This window comes from Zalophus californianus, chromosome 5, assembly GCF_009762305.2.
Source record: "Zalophus californianus isolate mZalCal1 chromosome 5, mZalCal1.pri.v2, whole genome shotgun sequence".
In the NCBI taxonomy this organism is placed as follows: Eukaryota; Metazoa; Chordata; class Mammalia; order Carnivora; family Otariidae; genus Zalophus; species Zalophus californianus.
The window spans coordinates 140,041,220-140,055,943 of NC_045599.1; the positions used below are offsets into that span (position 1 = coordinate 140,041,220).

The 14,724-nt window shown below is 35.9% G+C and overlaps 1 long non-coding RNA gene across 1 annotated transcript in view; it reads right to left on the reverse strand.

The window, feature by feature from the left end:
- Positions 1-10,067: 10,067 nt before the first annotated feature.
- Positions 10,068-14,724, reverse strand: part of LOC113929432 — a 74,187-nt gene continuing 69,530 nt past the window's right edge. Inside the window, exon 3 of the long non-coding RNA XR_003522195.2 lies at positions 10,068-12,075. This is a non-coding gene — a long non-coding RNA (uncharacterized LOC113929432). The remainder of the gene's footprint in view (positions 12,076-14,724) is intronic.

The following is a 14,724-nucleotide window of genomic DNA, read 5'->3' on the forward strand; positions in this document are numbered from 1 at the left end:
TAAATCATTATCTCCAGCTCACGAATGGATCATGCTTCAAAAATGCCTTGAAGCTAATTGAACTTCAGAGCACATTTTCCAATGGAAATCATAATTTATACTCTGGTTTCTAGACTGGTGCACAAATCTTATTTCCCCTTATTTATAGATGTCACTGCAGGAATGGTGATGTCAATCATTTTGTCTTCTAAATGCACTCGATTTCTCTGAAGAATACCTTCTAAATGAGTCATGCATTCCCTGGAGTTGGAAGCAAGTGCCCAGCAATCAGCAATCTTTTTTTTTTCTTTTTTCAAGATTTTATTTATTTGACAGAGAGAGACACAGCAAGAGAGGGAACACAAGCAGGGGGAGTGGGAGAGGGAGAAGCAGGCTTCCCGCGGAGCAGGGAGCCCGATGCGGGACTCGATCCCAGAACCCTGGGATCATGACCTGAGCCGAAGGCAGACGCCCAATGACTGAGCCACCCAGGCACCCCCAGCAATCTTTAAAGTAGTAACACAGGTGAGATCTCTATGAGAGTGAGAGAGAGACAAATAGCAAAAGACGAGACGGTAAAGCAGCCCAGGTTGCAGAGGTGAGGGTGATCATCTACACTCAACTGCTTTGCCACCCTGTAAATAGCGAGGACACTTGCCCCTAGCCCAGCTTCCAGCCTTCTTCCCTCACACCACCAGGCACATCCTTCTCGCTTCTTTTTGCTTCAGAATCCAAAGCTCTAATATGAAATAAAATCTGTGCTGAGGTTCCAATTATTAGCTGTGAGACCAGTTGGGAAGTATTTTGAAACCAGCAAGTCACTGGTCTACATTATTTTATGTTTTTTCATTCACTCATGTTTACGATTGTCTGATAAATATGTACTGAACATATACTATCCATGGCAGACACTGCAAGCTTTATTCCTTAGCCAAGCATTTTAAGTCATGTCTATGTCCCAGTTTGTGTCCAAGTCCATCCAATTTGTTGCTGTCAAAGATGTCTTATCAGGCTAAGGTCTTTACCTGCAGTAGAGGCCAGTTAACTGCTCCCCAACTTTTCTTAGCCATCTGCATGGTCACATAAAAAAGGAGCAAAAGAGTGGAAATACAACATATCCAGAATATTCCATCAACACTTCATAAGCAATTCAAAATTCGTTACCTTCATTCCACCTGTAATGGTAAGAACACTGCTTAAAAAGAAAGGAAAGAAAGAAAGAGGAAAGAAAGAAAAAGAAATCCACTAGACTGCTATCAACAACTTACTACTGGTGTGGAAGTTTTGATTTCTGTAAAATCCAACTATGTCTACAAGGAACAAAACTGGTAATGATAAGTCAATTTCGGATTATTTGGTATAGTTCTTTGGCAGAAAAAGAAAAAAAGCAGCACCAGCAAGGGGAAATATTACAATAGGCACTGAAATTGTTCATGACCAACTAAAATTCCAAATGGACGAATTGAAATGAAAGGTCATTTGTCAAAAAGATTGCTTGAGATAGAGGCATATCTGATAGAAGCTGTACCAAAAAGGTTATTTTCTAACTAAATAAATTTGACTGAAGACTTTTAAGAGCCAAAGCTTTCAAACTAATGAAATACTAGTGTTTGCTTTCTGAATAATGGCCCTCCTCTTCCCCTTTATATATTTCCTTTGTCCATTTCAATATTCACTTCCCATTTCTCTTTTATTTTTTTTTTCATTTTTATCTAATCAAATCTACTCTTGAGAGTAAGGGCAAACCAGCTTCCCCAGATCAATTACTCACACTGAGCAAAGCACTCAAAAACGAAACAGAATGGACTGAGCAAGTATTGGACAAAGAAAGTGGATTCTGTGAATTAGAATCAAACATACAAAATGGATATATGTATTTTTGTGCTCTTAAAATATCACTATTTGTATTTCTTATTGATTCTAAAAGAGTCAAACTTGCCTACTATTTTTATTGAGGGAATACAGATTTCATTTTGAGTTCAGATGATTGTACACTATCAATTCAGTCATCAGGAGATGACATTTTTTTATACATCTTAATGCTAATCATGTGATTTATAGACATTTTTTCAGTGTGATCTACTATTCTAAGCTTTCATCTAAAAAGGAAAGCTTATCAAAAATTCCTCTCTATATTTCTCCTTTAATGTAAACTTAATAGTACATTTTGATAACTGTATGCATGACATGAAAATGTGATCGCTAACAATATTTCTTGTTTAGTATCTATAAGGAACATTTTTTATATAAAAGAATTCAGTTTTACATTCTTCTCAATGGAGGAAAAAAATAATCATTTCAGGATATTAGTAAGTTCTGGAACATTGACAAATTGCTGGCATAAAATTGAGGGATAAATATTTGAAGGAAATAAATGAAAGAAATTTACCCTATTACAAATCAAATTCTAGCATGCGGATATAAAAATTCCCAATGTTCATCTATTATTGGAGAGAGTTATGTTTTATTTATACTTTGCAAAGTTGAATAACTTCAAATGATTGAAACCTTAGAATATACTAATGTTCATCTAGTGGCACGATTGTTCTATTCCTGCTGTTCTTAATTCTAGCACATTTTTCTCCGGTTTTATATGAATAATTCGCTGCTGCTGATTTATCTAAATTCTGATGTATTTTTTTTATTATTGTAGACAAACAGTGTCAGTAATAAGCTCTGTAGCTAAACAAAATTCCCCTGCCCAAGTAGCTAACACGCGTGCTTGGTGGCAACTCATCCTTACAGTATCAATTCTGTAACCGACCAAGGTTGGCTGACTGGGTTCTCACTTAAAAAGAGGGAAAAGGACTCCCCAGTAATCTAGCCCAGGTCCAGAAAGTTAGGTTCTTTCATGCATCCCGCATACATGAAAGTTTGAAGTGATGAAGATTCAGGACAATTTCTGGGAGCCCTCCCTAAGAGAAGAACTGACCTACAGCAGAGGCAAAGGACAGATCCCAAAGCATTTCTTTAGGTTAAGTCTGCTCACCAGAGGGCACCAGGGCAATCTGACTCAGCCCCAAGTATTATCATAACTGTGACTACCTGCTGTTTTAATTCTCACATAAAGCTGCTTTCTTAGGTGCAAATCATTCCCAGCAGGGCTTCATTTGGAACACTGCTCCCTTTCTTCACTGCTCCTGATCTCCCTGCATAAACCAACCCACTGGATGCCTCTCTCTGTCTGATACCATGACAATTTTATTTCAGGGCCTCCGTTCATGTCCTTGACTCTCAACTTTGGTTAAGTCTACTCAAATCCATTCCAAAAGTGGTTTCAAACTCTACATCCTGGAGACAGATGTTTGGAGACTATTGATCCCTTCCTCCCAATAAATGATAGGCACTTAGACAAAATGACCCAACTTGCTGTGGCCTTAGGAAAAGCCCAAATAGAAGCCAGTTAGAAGGTTCTAAATGCAAACAATATCTTTCTTCCTACCTATGACCTGCCAAACAAAGCCCCTGACTGACAACATTCCAGAAAGTTTACTCCAAATTACTTTCTAGCTTTGTTCCTGAATTGAAGAAGGAAAAAAATTAGTAGGCAAAGAAAAAAAATGCTTTTGTGGTGCTCCGTTCTATCTTACAAATCCATTACCAACACCTAACAAGAGTCCCCAAGGAACACCAAAGACACTTTGTCACACTTTGAAAATCATTAATTTGTCATAATTGGGCACAGTGGTTTTTATGGCCTCTTCTAAATGATATTGTATAATTAATAGTTTCAGTATAAAAACTATAGAAAAGTTCAATTTTATTTAGCAACACTCAGGCCTTTCCATGAAACCCATGGCTGGTTCTGATTTTTCAACTTAAACAGGTCAAGGTTAATTGGAAGGTAATTCAGAGAACAACCTGATTTTTTGTTTGCATGCTGTCTTTGTTTGCATGCCGTCTTTCTTTTGATGGCCAATGCCACTAATTCTCATCTCGTTATCTCATCAATAATTCTCATCTATTATTCTCCAGCCCTACAATGACAGGGATAGCGGCCTTGGGAAGGAAGACATTTCACTTTATGTGCCACTTTTCTCTGGGACTTTCGCATCTTAAACCGATGCTTAAAATTTGTTAAATGTTTCCTTAATAAATGTGCATCTTTCTAGTGTCAACCTTTTAAAATTTAAGGATAGCATTTCTTTTTGTTTTTTAACATTTCTGACACAATGTTTTATTTTTGTCATGCTGGCTTTTAATATATGTAAGAGAAAATACCTAGTAATACTAAAGAGTGTGGAAGTTTTACTTTTTAGAGACTTCCCGTTTTGAAGCATCTCCTACTAAATACTTAATCTAACATGTATAAATAAAGAAAAGTGAACTTCATGGTTAATTTCATGTGTACTGAAGATATGCATAATTATGTAAGTTTTTATGAGGTTCAAGAAAAACTTTGAGTTTTTAAATTTCTTTTAATTTATTCTTTGAGAATTGGAAATTATTTTAATTTCCAAAACCTGAAATCCCTAAAAGATTGTTTTGTAAACTCAAAAATTTTAGATAAACTTGGCACAATTAGCTTCCAAAGCATCATGATTTGATTCAACGACTTTATGAGAATTGCTCTGTGTGTGTGTGTGTGTACTTACTAGAACTACTTTCTCACTTTTTTCTAAATGCATAAAACTGAATTTACATGCATTCCCCTATATTTGAAATCTTATATTAATGAAATATTAAAGTATGATATTATAGAAGTTACTTAAATATATTTTTCCCTAGTGAGGTCATGATTGCATACATATGATGGATGATGGGTGAAAATTCGCACTTAATTAACACAAAAATATGATGAAGGCATGTGTGAACTATATTCATAAATAAAATATTCTGTTTCAAAATATGATAATATAGATATATTTAAAAAATATTTTGTAATCAAATTTATTTTATCTATCTAATGTTAGTGACACCAAACACTAAAATGACATATGTTCCTCTGGAAGGAACTTTGATTTGGCTTACTCCTTATGCTAATCCATATGCTCTAATTTATAGAAATTATTCTCTGGCCAAAACTGTATTGTAGTATGATTTAAATATCATGTTTATATAAGATTAGAAATAGCTAACAAAGAGCATCTTTAAAATAGACTCAACACAATCACCTAAAATAAAAACTAGAAAAAAATGGGACAGACTTTCACTTGTAAAATGACAATGTGAACTAATAATGCAGAGTAGGTGAATGAGAGACTTGAAATATTGTTTTATGTGAAGGCATTACGTATAAAAATAGAAAATAATGGGTTATCATATAACTAGGTTTTTTTTTATTAGCGCATGGTTTTATTCCATATTTATCCCTTAGCTCTATTTTTTTTTAATTCCCAGACTTACTGTCAAAATCAGATCTCCTTAAATTAAGCATTAAAATACAGCATGTCACCCAGATACCACACAGTTCCCCATATGGCGCTGTCATCACATTCCACACACTACTCTCTCAGGCTTTTGCACATATTCTGTTGCTATGGCTAAAAAAATGAGTAAATTTAGCCTATGTGAAAACAAAGGACCCCTATCATCACAGATACATGCATCCCACGCAACTAGGAGTCTTCCTTCCTTTACCCATCTCAAGGACAAATTTGCAAAAGAAATCCTGCATCCCCTTGAATTTGCAAACAGAAAATCTGACAGATAAATTGCATGTAAATTTCTCTTCATCATTATAGGAGTAAATTTTTTGAGAAGAGGATTTTTATTCAATTAATCATTTTTTGTTGAGCATCTATGATATGCCATGCCCTATGGTTGACACAAGGAATACAACTGTAAATAAAATAGACACAGCCCCTGCTCTCAGAAAACTTTGTTCATATGTGCAGAAGATATTAATTAAAGAAAAAAATTATTAAAATTAAATTAGTTTGCTTGCTGCCATAAAAAGTAGTTACCACAAGTTGGGTGACTTAAAGGACAGAAAAGTATGGTCTCATAGTTTTAGAGGCCAGAAGTCTGAGGTCAAGGTATCAGCAGGATTGGTTCCTGCCTTTGGCTGTGAGGGAAAATCTGTTCCATGTTTCTCCAAGATTCTTGAGGTTTTCTGGAAAGCTTATTCCCAGGCTTGTAGACACATTATCTTGATCTCTGCCCTCATGTTCTCATGGTGATCCGTGTGTGCACACGGATGTGCAAAGTTCCCCATTTTATGAGGGCACTAGTCATTTGGTTTAGGGACTCATTGTCTCCAGTGTGATCTCATCTTAACTAATTACATCTTCAATGACCCTATTTCCAAGTATGACTGAGGTACTGAGGTACTGAGGGTCACATTCTGAGATACTGAGGGTGAGGACTTCAACATATGAATTCAACCAGAATCAAATGTTATACATGCTTATAAAAAGGAAGGACCCTTATTTCTTGAGAGTATAAACTAAGGTGTGAGGGCTGAAAATTGGCTAAGGATAGTTTGTCTAGAAGAGTGAAAAATTAAGAAAATAGAAAAAAAGGAATTGAAGATGGATGTAGAAAAAAAAGAAGGTCATTATAGACACTCCCTAGTTTCCAGGTGATTTTGTTCAATCGCACACAATACCATAGGAAGACAACTCAGTGAAACATTGAATGGGCTATCCTACTCAGCAACTAAAGGATTACTGGTGACTTTTACAACTGGAATTGGGATGAATACCCATGAATGTTTATGGTATGGACAACATTTACAAATAGGAAAACTAGTAAAAACCTACAAGTAGGAAACATAGTTACGAATTTTATCCAGAGTGTATAGAGAAAATAAAAGCCAAAGTACATGAGGAAACATTCAATGATAAGAAGAAAATGAGTAGAACTTCAATATGTCCAATTAAATTTCACAACAAGCGTTAAGAAAGACAAACAGAGAAAACCAGGTGAATTTTTACAAGATAAATATCAGCTAAATGATTGTATGATGAATATTCTACTTTAAGTAGATATGGGAAGAGGAAGATGGAGTAATCTTGCAAAGATATGATAAAATGAAATTTGGGGCAAGGGCAGTGAGTGAAAACAGAGAAGAGATCATTTTTAGAAAGATAACCATATAGCAACAATTTCTGATAAAGTCTAAAGTGTATTCACCTTAGATTTTGGCATATACAGATTTTATAAGGCAGTTTGAGTTAACTGGGAAAATCTGGTAAATGTTTAACAATTGGCTCTCTGAAAAAAAGTGTGCACACACACATAGAGAGAGATATAAATATGTAAATATGCAAACCTAAGTCTATTATAAATTTAACCGATATGGAGGATATATAACACATAATTTGCAAATAATAAAATTATATATTACTTTTTACTGCAAAATTCTTATAGCCAATTGATTCTCACAAAACACTTTAATTTTTGCAAATTTTTGTATATACAATCCAGGTTTACAATTCTAACTTGAATATTGGTTGATATAAATGATGGCTGGTTTATTTATAAGTAAGATGGGATTAAAATAATATAGCCATATGTTGGAATTCCACTAATTATCAGGGACCTGAGTGACTTCTCTGATTGACTGGATAATAGTGTTTTGATACCATAAGAATATTTTCTCCATATTTTTGCTATTTACAATGTAACAGCCACAGACACAAGGCACTTTTAAGTTTATTTAACATCATTAACATTTTCTCCACCACTTTCTTCAGTCTAGAGACCAAAAAACAAATTAGAGTTTCTGGACTGGTAAACTCACTGAGATGTTGGGAAGGTGCTGTGCCCAGAGAGGGCCTGGAAGCTCCTCACATCTGCTCCCTGCCATAGCTTGCCATATACATCTCTTCCATTTGGCTGTTCCTGAGTTGTATCCTTTATAATAAACCAGCAATGGGAAAGAAAAAGAAAGAAAGAAGGAAGGAAAGAAGGAAAGAAAGAAAGAAAGAAAGAAAGAAAGAAAGAAAGAAAGAAAGAAAGAAAGAAAGAAAGAAAGAAAGAAAGAAAGAAAGAAAGAAAGAAAGGAAGGAAGGAAGGAAGGAAGGAAGGAAGGAAGGAAGGAAGAAAGAAAGAAAGAAAGAAAGAAAGAGAAAGAAAAGAAAGAAGAAAAAGAAAGAAAAAGAAAGAAAGAGAGAGAAAGAAAGAAAGAAAGAAAGAAAGAAAGAAAGAAAGAGAAAGAAAGAAAGAAAGAAAGAAAGAAAGAAAGAAAGAAAGAAAGAAAGAAAGAAAGAAAGGAAAATAAATAATCAGGCTATGATCTGTAGTGTTTGCCAATATCATAATGTAAATACTTCCACTGTAGTTGATTTCAAGCTACCAACTCGACATCACTGAATGCAAAGTTGAGACGAGACGAACAGGAGCACTGCATTATATAGTATTTCCACCATATAAATACCACAGACATCACCTCAAGGATATAGAATAATAAAATAATTAGAAAGCCACAAATGCTGAATATTTATTACTTTTGTTTTTAAATTATATAAGCATGAAGTCTTATCATTTAATTTTTAGTAACTGCCATGTTTAACAACAGGCTCAAAAATTCCTGAAAACCTAATAATAAGTATGTATCAGCAGCTGGTGAGAACAAGCTCCAGCACAGAAAGAATTCACCCTGCAAGTAGAGAGTGTTAAGTTATCTAAATTTGGTTCAAGAATAAGAAGGAAAAAGAAGATTCTGGCAAAAGTTAATGTCTGCCACTCCAATTAGCCCCAGGATACAAACTCTGGATATTTCAGAATGAAGTGACTACAATTAAAGGGTAAAAACTGAGAGTTGTTGCTTTAAAAATAAGAATGGGCTTTGGTTATTGGAGGTTTGATCTGAAAATAGGGTCAGGAGGGAGAAATGTGGAAAGGTTTCAGTATTTCTCCAAGAAAAGTACCCAGATAGTATGGGTGAAAAGATGTAACAGAACTGTCAGTAAAACCTTTAAGAAAAGCTATGAGATACCCATCACTCAAAAACTAATAGTTTATCAGAGTTTTTAGAAAAACTGGTTCCAAGTGGCACCTAAATCTGACATCCAAAAAAAAAGAACACTACTCCTGTTTGTGTTACCAGTGACCTTGAAATTGCCAAATATACTTGACAATTTTAATCTTTAACTGAGTTGCCCTTTCATCAGTATTTGACATCGATGTCTCTTCCCTTCCTGCCACATCCTACTCTCTGTCTTCAATGGTATAATTTTTTATTTGTTTGTTTTTGTTCTACTTCTAGTTGCCTGGCACTTTCCCTATGCTCCCTCATTGATGTATTTTAATGTCAGTGTTCCCCAAAGATCCTCCATTAGCTTTCTTCCCTTCTCAATTCACATGGTCCAGTGGCTTTCAACTGGGGAAAGTTATTTTACTCCCAAGGTACATTGGCAATATCTGGAGATATTTTTGTTGTCACCACCTGGGGTATGCTACTGATTTCTAGTTGGGAGATGCCAGGGATATTCCTAATCATCCTACAAGGCATAAGACAATCCCCCACAACAGAGAGTTGTCCAGGCTGAAAGATCCCCTTCCACCTCTCCATCGATAACTTTCAAATCTGTGTCCACAAGCCATTCTTCCCCCGCTGCCTTCCCATTGTATGGCTAACATCCACTCATCCATCACAGCAATACTGAAATATCACCTGTTTTCTGATAGAATGGCAATATTTTTAACATAATAATATCCCATCTGGCTAAGAGTATGAATAAAGAAGCATTCTTAATATGCTATTGGTAGATTTAAGATTCCAACAACTATTTAAAGAACAATTTGACATTTAAAATGTTAATATCCTTAAAAATGAAATTTAAAAAATTAGATGTTAACATCCTTACTTTTGGAAATTTTAGACATTCCTTTTATACATAGGGTTTGTATAAATGTACAAGGATATATTTGAAAAAGATATCCTTTGCAGCATTATTTGTCAAGGCAAAGTCAACAGAATGACATTAAACTATGTAAATTAACATTTTGGGATTACTTGAGTAATTTTTAAACTGAGGTAAATTTGAGTGTATTGACCTGAAAATCTACCCTATGCTGTTGGAGGTAAGGGGAGCAGTATATTAATATGATCCTACTATCAATAAAAGAAAAAAGTCTTTTTTCACTTTAAAAAAATAACCTTTTTATTTTGGAACAATTTTATGTTTACAGAAGTTACAAAGGTAATACAAAGAGTTTCTGGATACCTCCACCCAGTTTTCCCCATAATTAATATCTTACATTTCCACCCTACATTTCTCAAAACGAAAAATACCAACTTTACTACATTACTGCAAAGTAAGGTTCAAACTTCAGATAGATTTAATCTGTTTTTCCATTAATATTCTTTTTCTGCTCCAAGATCCAATCCAGGGAATCACATTACATTTAGTTCTTTCATTTTTTACTTTACGGGCTTCTATGTTATTTGCTTTTTTTTTTTTTTTTTCAAACAGCACATACAACTTCCAGGGTGTTAATAAAGGTTCGAGTGTTACCTCATCTGAAATTCACCCTGTCTGAGTTCGATGGCCCTCTCCAGTTCCCAAGGAATCTTGAGTAGTCCTCCAAGATCACACACATTATATCCTGTTGTACTCATTAATTTTCTTTTCTGTTTGCAAAAGTGGTTCTAATTAGGCAACTCTGAAATAAGAGAGTTCTTAGAATTATTAGCCTATTTTGTTTCTTCACATCATGATACCCCTGGAGCCAGTATGCAAGCACATTAATAAAAAAACACAATAAACTAAATAAATAATAAATACTGAACATTGCAATAACAGAACCAAGGGAAAAAAATTACATAAAATATTTATGCATACATCTTTATACATGGTAATGAAATTACTGAGTGCTGAGAGGAAAGGTAAAAATTTCACCAGCAGAGGCTCACAACCAAACAAAATCTCTATTCAGGATTAATTAGGTCATTAAATGATTTCATGAATGCATTTCAATGTCATAGAAGGTACCCATGAAACCTGGTTACAGGATGTGATAACTAGAGATAGCATCGCAAAACAAACAATTCCTATCATTTTTCAGTGAATGGCAAACATTAACGCTGTGCGTTGAGAGGTCTTAGTCAAGAATCCTAATTGATTAGGGACTTTAGAACATCTTTCCAGAACAGTATGCGTCTGACCATTGAACTTCTCTGCACTCATCCATGACTGAGGAAAGGAAGGCTCACAGAGGAGCAAACTTGCTCAGGACTCCATGGCTAGTCAGTGGTGGAACAGCATCTAACTGAAACTGGTCTATGCCCTCTCCCCCTTCTTACTATTGAGGAAACCCAGACTCAGTTTAATTTCACTACATGAGAGATCATGGAATAAATAAAATCAATATGAGGGAAGCTTCTAAAGCAAAAGGCTTATATAGATATGGGTTTTGTTTGTGCTTAGCACAGAGAGGAACAGCTAAATGTTCAAATATTTATTTTATTTATTTTTATAGGTTTTATAATTGTTTCAAAAGACACAGAAGCCCAACCTGTTTCTAAATTGTAGTGACATCTAACTGGTTAGGTGCTTCCTGTTGGCGGATTTGAAGTGGGTCTGCTGAACTAAGCTGGAACTCTGTTCTCCAGGATTCCTTTCTCCGTACAATCCCGCGGGCGTGTAAACCGAGCTGTATTTTGCATGAGATTTGAGAGGCTGAAGAAAAGCACCATCGTGTTCCTGCACTCCGAGATCCCGGCGGCTTGCAAGGCTGCTGAGGCTCACCCAGCTCACCTAGTTCATGCCAGGCACCTTCCGGCCGCCGCCCCCCCGCCGCTCCTTCCAGATCTACCGAGTCAGCACCTCCCCTGCTTGGCCAGGTTGCTGAGGACCCTGAGGACAACACAAACTTCTCCTGCAGGCTGCGCATCATTGAAGTGGGAGGTTTGGAAGCAGCGGAGGGTCAATGCAGATTCCAACCCATTCTCGGGGTTCCAGTTCTGCCGGTTCCAGGTGCTTTGTTCATGAGTTCCCCGATTTGCGTCCATTTTTTTCTTCTACGCCGCCTGCCTGTGGACTTCAACCACCAACTTCAGATAGAGAAACATCAGCCTCCCAAAGCTTGTGTAGACCCCACACTTGTGTAAGGGCAAATCCGGGTAATAATGTCCTTCCTATAATGTATCCTTTGGGTCCTTTTTGCCTGATCAAATCCTGCATGATCCATAAAAAGTTGAGGCATCTACAAAAAGGAGAAAAACAGATTTAAAAAAAAAAAAATTCTACCTGGCAAGATTGGATTCTGCCTGGCTCACGAATAGCTGAAGGAAAAGCCTATAAAAACAAACAAAACAATCTTGATATTCCTAATTGAAAAGAAAACTTGACCAAATCTCGTCCACAGTAATAGCAAGAGCCAGTGATGATATATTAGTTTCGAAGATTCTAAAACAACTAAAAGCAATCTTAAATCACCCGAAGAGTGAAGCACATTTAAACACCTACAAAAAGGAAGAATGTCAGCCCTGGTATTCAGGGGTCAATTTAATTTTTAAGCGTTTTACACTGGGTTTTCCTGTTATCTGATTTAAGATAAGAATATGAATATAATTTTTAAATTACTCTTCCTTAATTATAACACAATTTTAATTTTTTAGAGTACGCTTAAAGTCCTTTTAAATGCAGCTTAAGAGGAAAACATATCGAGCTATTCCTTGTGTAGATATCAGAGGAACTAGACAAGTTGTATGCCCATTTCTCAGTTTTCTACCTGTTTCTCAGAATGACCAACCAGAAAAGATCTCTCTGGGTTGGGTGACCTGTTTACAGTGGGGCTTGAGTCTGTCAATACATTTTAACAAATGTGTCTACTGAAAACAAAAATTGCCATTGAAAACCAGTTGTCCAGTGTTTGTTGTTTCTAAACTTGAGAAACATAACAAATCCACTAACTATAAAACAAATTCCCTTCAAGTATATTAATTCCACTGATGGAGTCTGGTTATTTGGAAGCTTTCTGTGATATGTCAAATAGGGAGTGACCTTTAGTCACACGTTGGCACTTAAAAATTACATCTCAGAGAGCCGCTTTCTTTGATATGTCAAGATGATAAGTTATCTTTAACATATCAAAAGCACTGCTGGTTACCATACAAAGATAAATAATTGATATAGTTTATATTTGCCTCTCCATTTAAAAAGAGGGCTGATATGGGGCACCTGGGTGGCTCCGTTGTTAAGTGTCTGCCTTCGTTCGGCTCAGGTCATGATCCCAGGGTCCCGGGATCGAGCCCCACATCGGGCTCCCTGCTCTGCAAGAAGCTTGCTTCTCCCTCTACCACTCCCCTTGCTTGTGTTCCCTCTCTCGCTGTGTCTCTCTGTCATATAAATAAATAAAATCTTTAAAAAAGAGAGAGAATTGATAATAATATTATGGGCAAGGTGTTTACTGAACAAAAGCCATGTCTACTTCTATTAAGTATCATACACGTTTGACCTTCTATCTACTGGCAAGAGCTATACACCCGGGAGTGGACCCCACCTTAAGAAAGCTTTCTGAACCTTTACAAAAGCACTCTCTTTTTTTTACCTGCCTTGTTCTTCTCTAAACTAGTTTTTCCTGACCATTTAGAAAAGCAAGAAATAGAAAAATAAGTGAGTTAAGTGTTTAATTATAAAGAAAATGACTAAGGAGACTTTAGTATAAGCCCCTTAAACCTCCTTTTCCCTGGCAAAATGAAATGTTAAGTGCCTTGTTTATAACAAATGTGTCAAGAATTGTGAAGGGCCTGAGAACTCACTCTTTTTGCATGATTACAAGTTAGCCTGCCACAGATTCATAGAGCTGACAGGAGACATGAGACTCCTGGCACAGAAACAAAGGACTTGATTACTCATAGTGCAGCAGGAAACATGAGTCCCATGGTCATGCTAGTTCTTCTTGCTCTCCAAATCCCAGGGGGTGACACAGAAGAACCTAAGTGGATACTGTACATGCCGTGGGTTTGCATCATAGCTGATGGACCTCATGCTTAGGAAACTCCAGTCTTTGAAATAATGGGCTCCTGATCTTTGCTCAGGAGATGAAATTATCTCTATCATACAGGATTGTTTGCTATGCAAATATATTTGAAAATACAGTTCAGAAAAAAAGACTGTCAGTGCTTCTTTTCATATGCTGTACAGAAATATGAAAAACCCATGAGAAATTACCTCCCAACAAAGATTATACTGTATTTAGTTCAACATCTTCATAATAATGAGGACTAGGCATCTGCCTAATCTTAACCTCAAAAAACCTAAAATGATAAAGGGAAGAAGTATTCTCTCTAGCAAGACTGAATTAAATCAAAGTCAATTTACTGAGTTTCCAATTACACATGACATTTTATCAGGACTATGTCAAGCAAATTACCTGTTTAAAAAAATGGCTTGTTCCTTAACTACTTTACCTTATATCCATCAAAAGTAATGTTCTAAGAACGTGTTTATTCACGTTGCTATGAGACTAAAATTCTGTCTTTAAAACCAAGGCCACTAGACAGATTTAAAGTCAGAACAAAGAAATAAAGATAGATAGGTGATGGATGGATGGATAGATAGATAGTTTTTTGGTTTTTGCTTTCAAATCACACATTAATACAAAGCATTCATTGAGAATTGATTGATGTCTTGTCATTGTGCTATATTCTTGGGGTGGAAGAGAGAGGAGAGATACTGAGTTGGGAGATATGATTGCTATCAGCAAAGATTCACTTTCCCTATGTCAGCAGACAAAATTGTATTTACTCCTTAGGCTGTGCTCACAGATACAAATCGCAGTGTCTGAACACACCCATAAGAGAAGGATAAAAATGAATTTAACTAAAGATAGTTTGGATAGTTTTGTTTA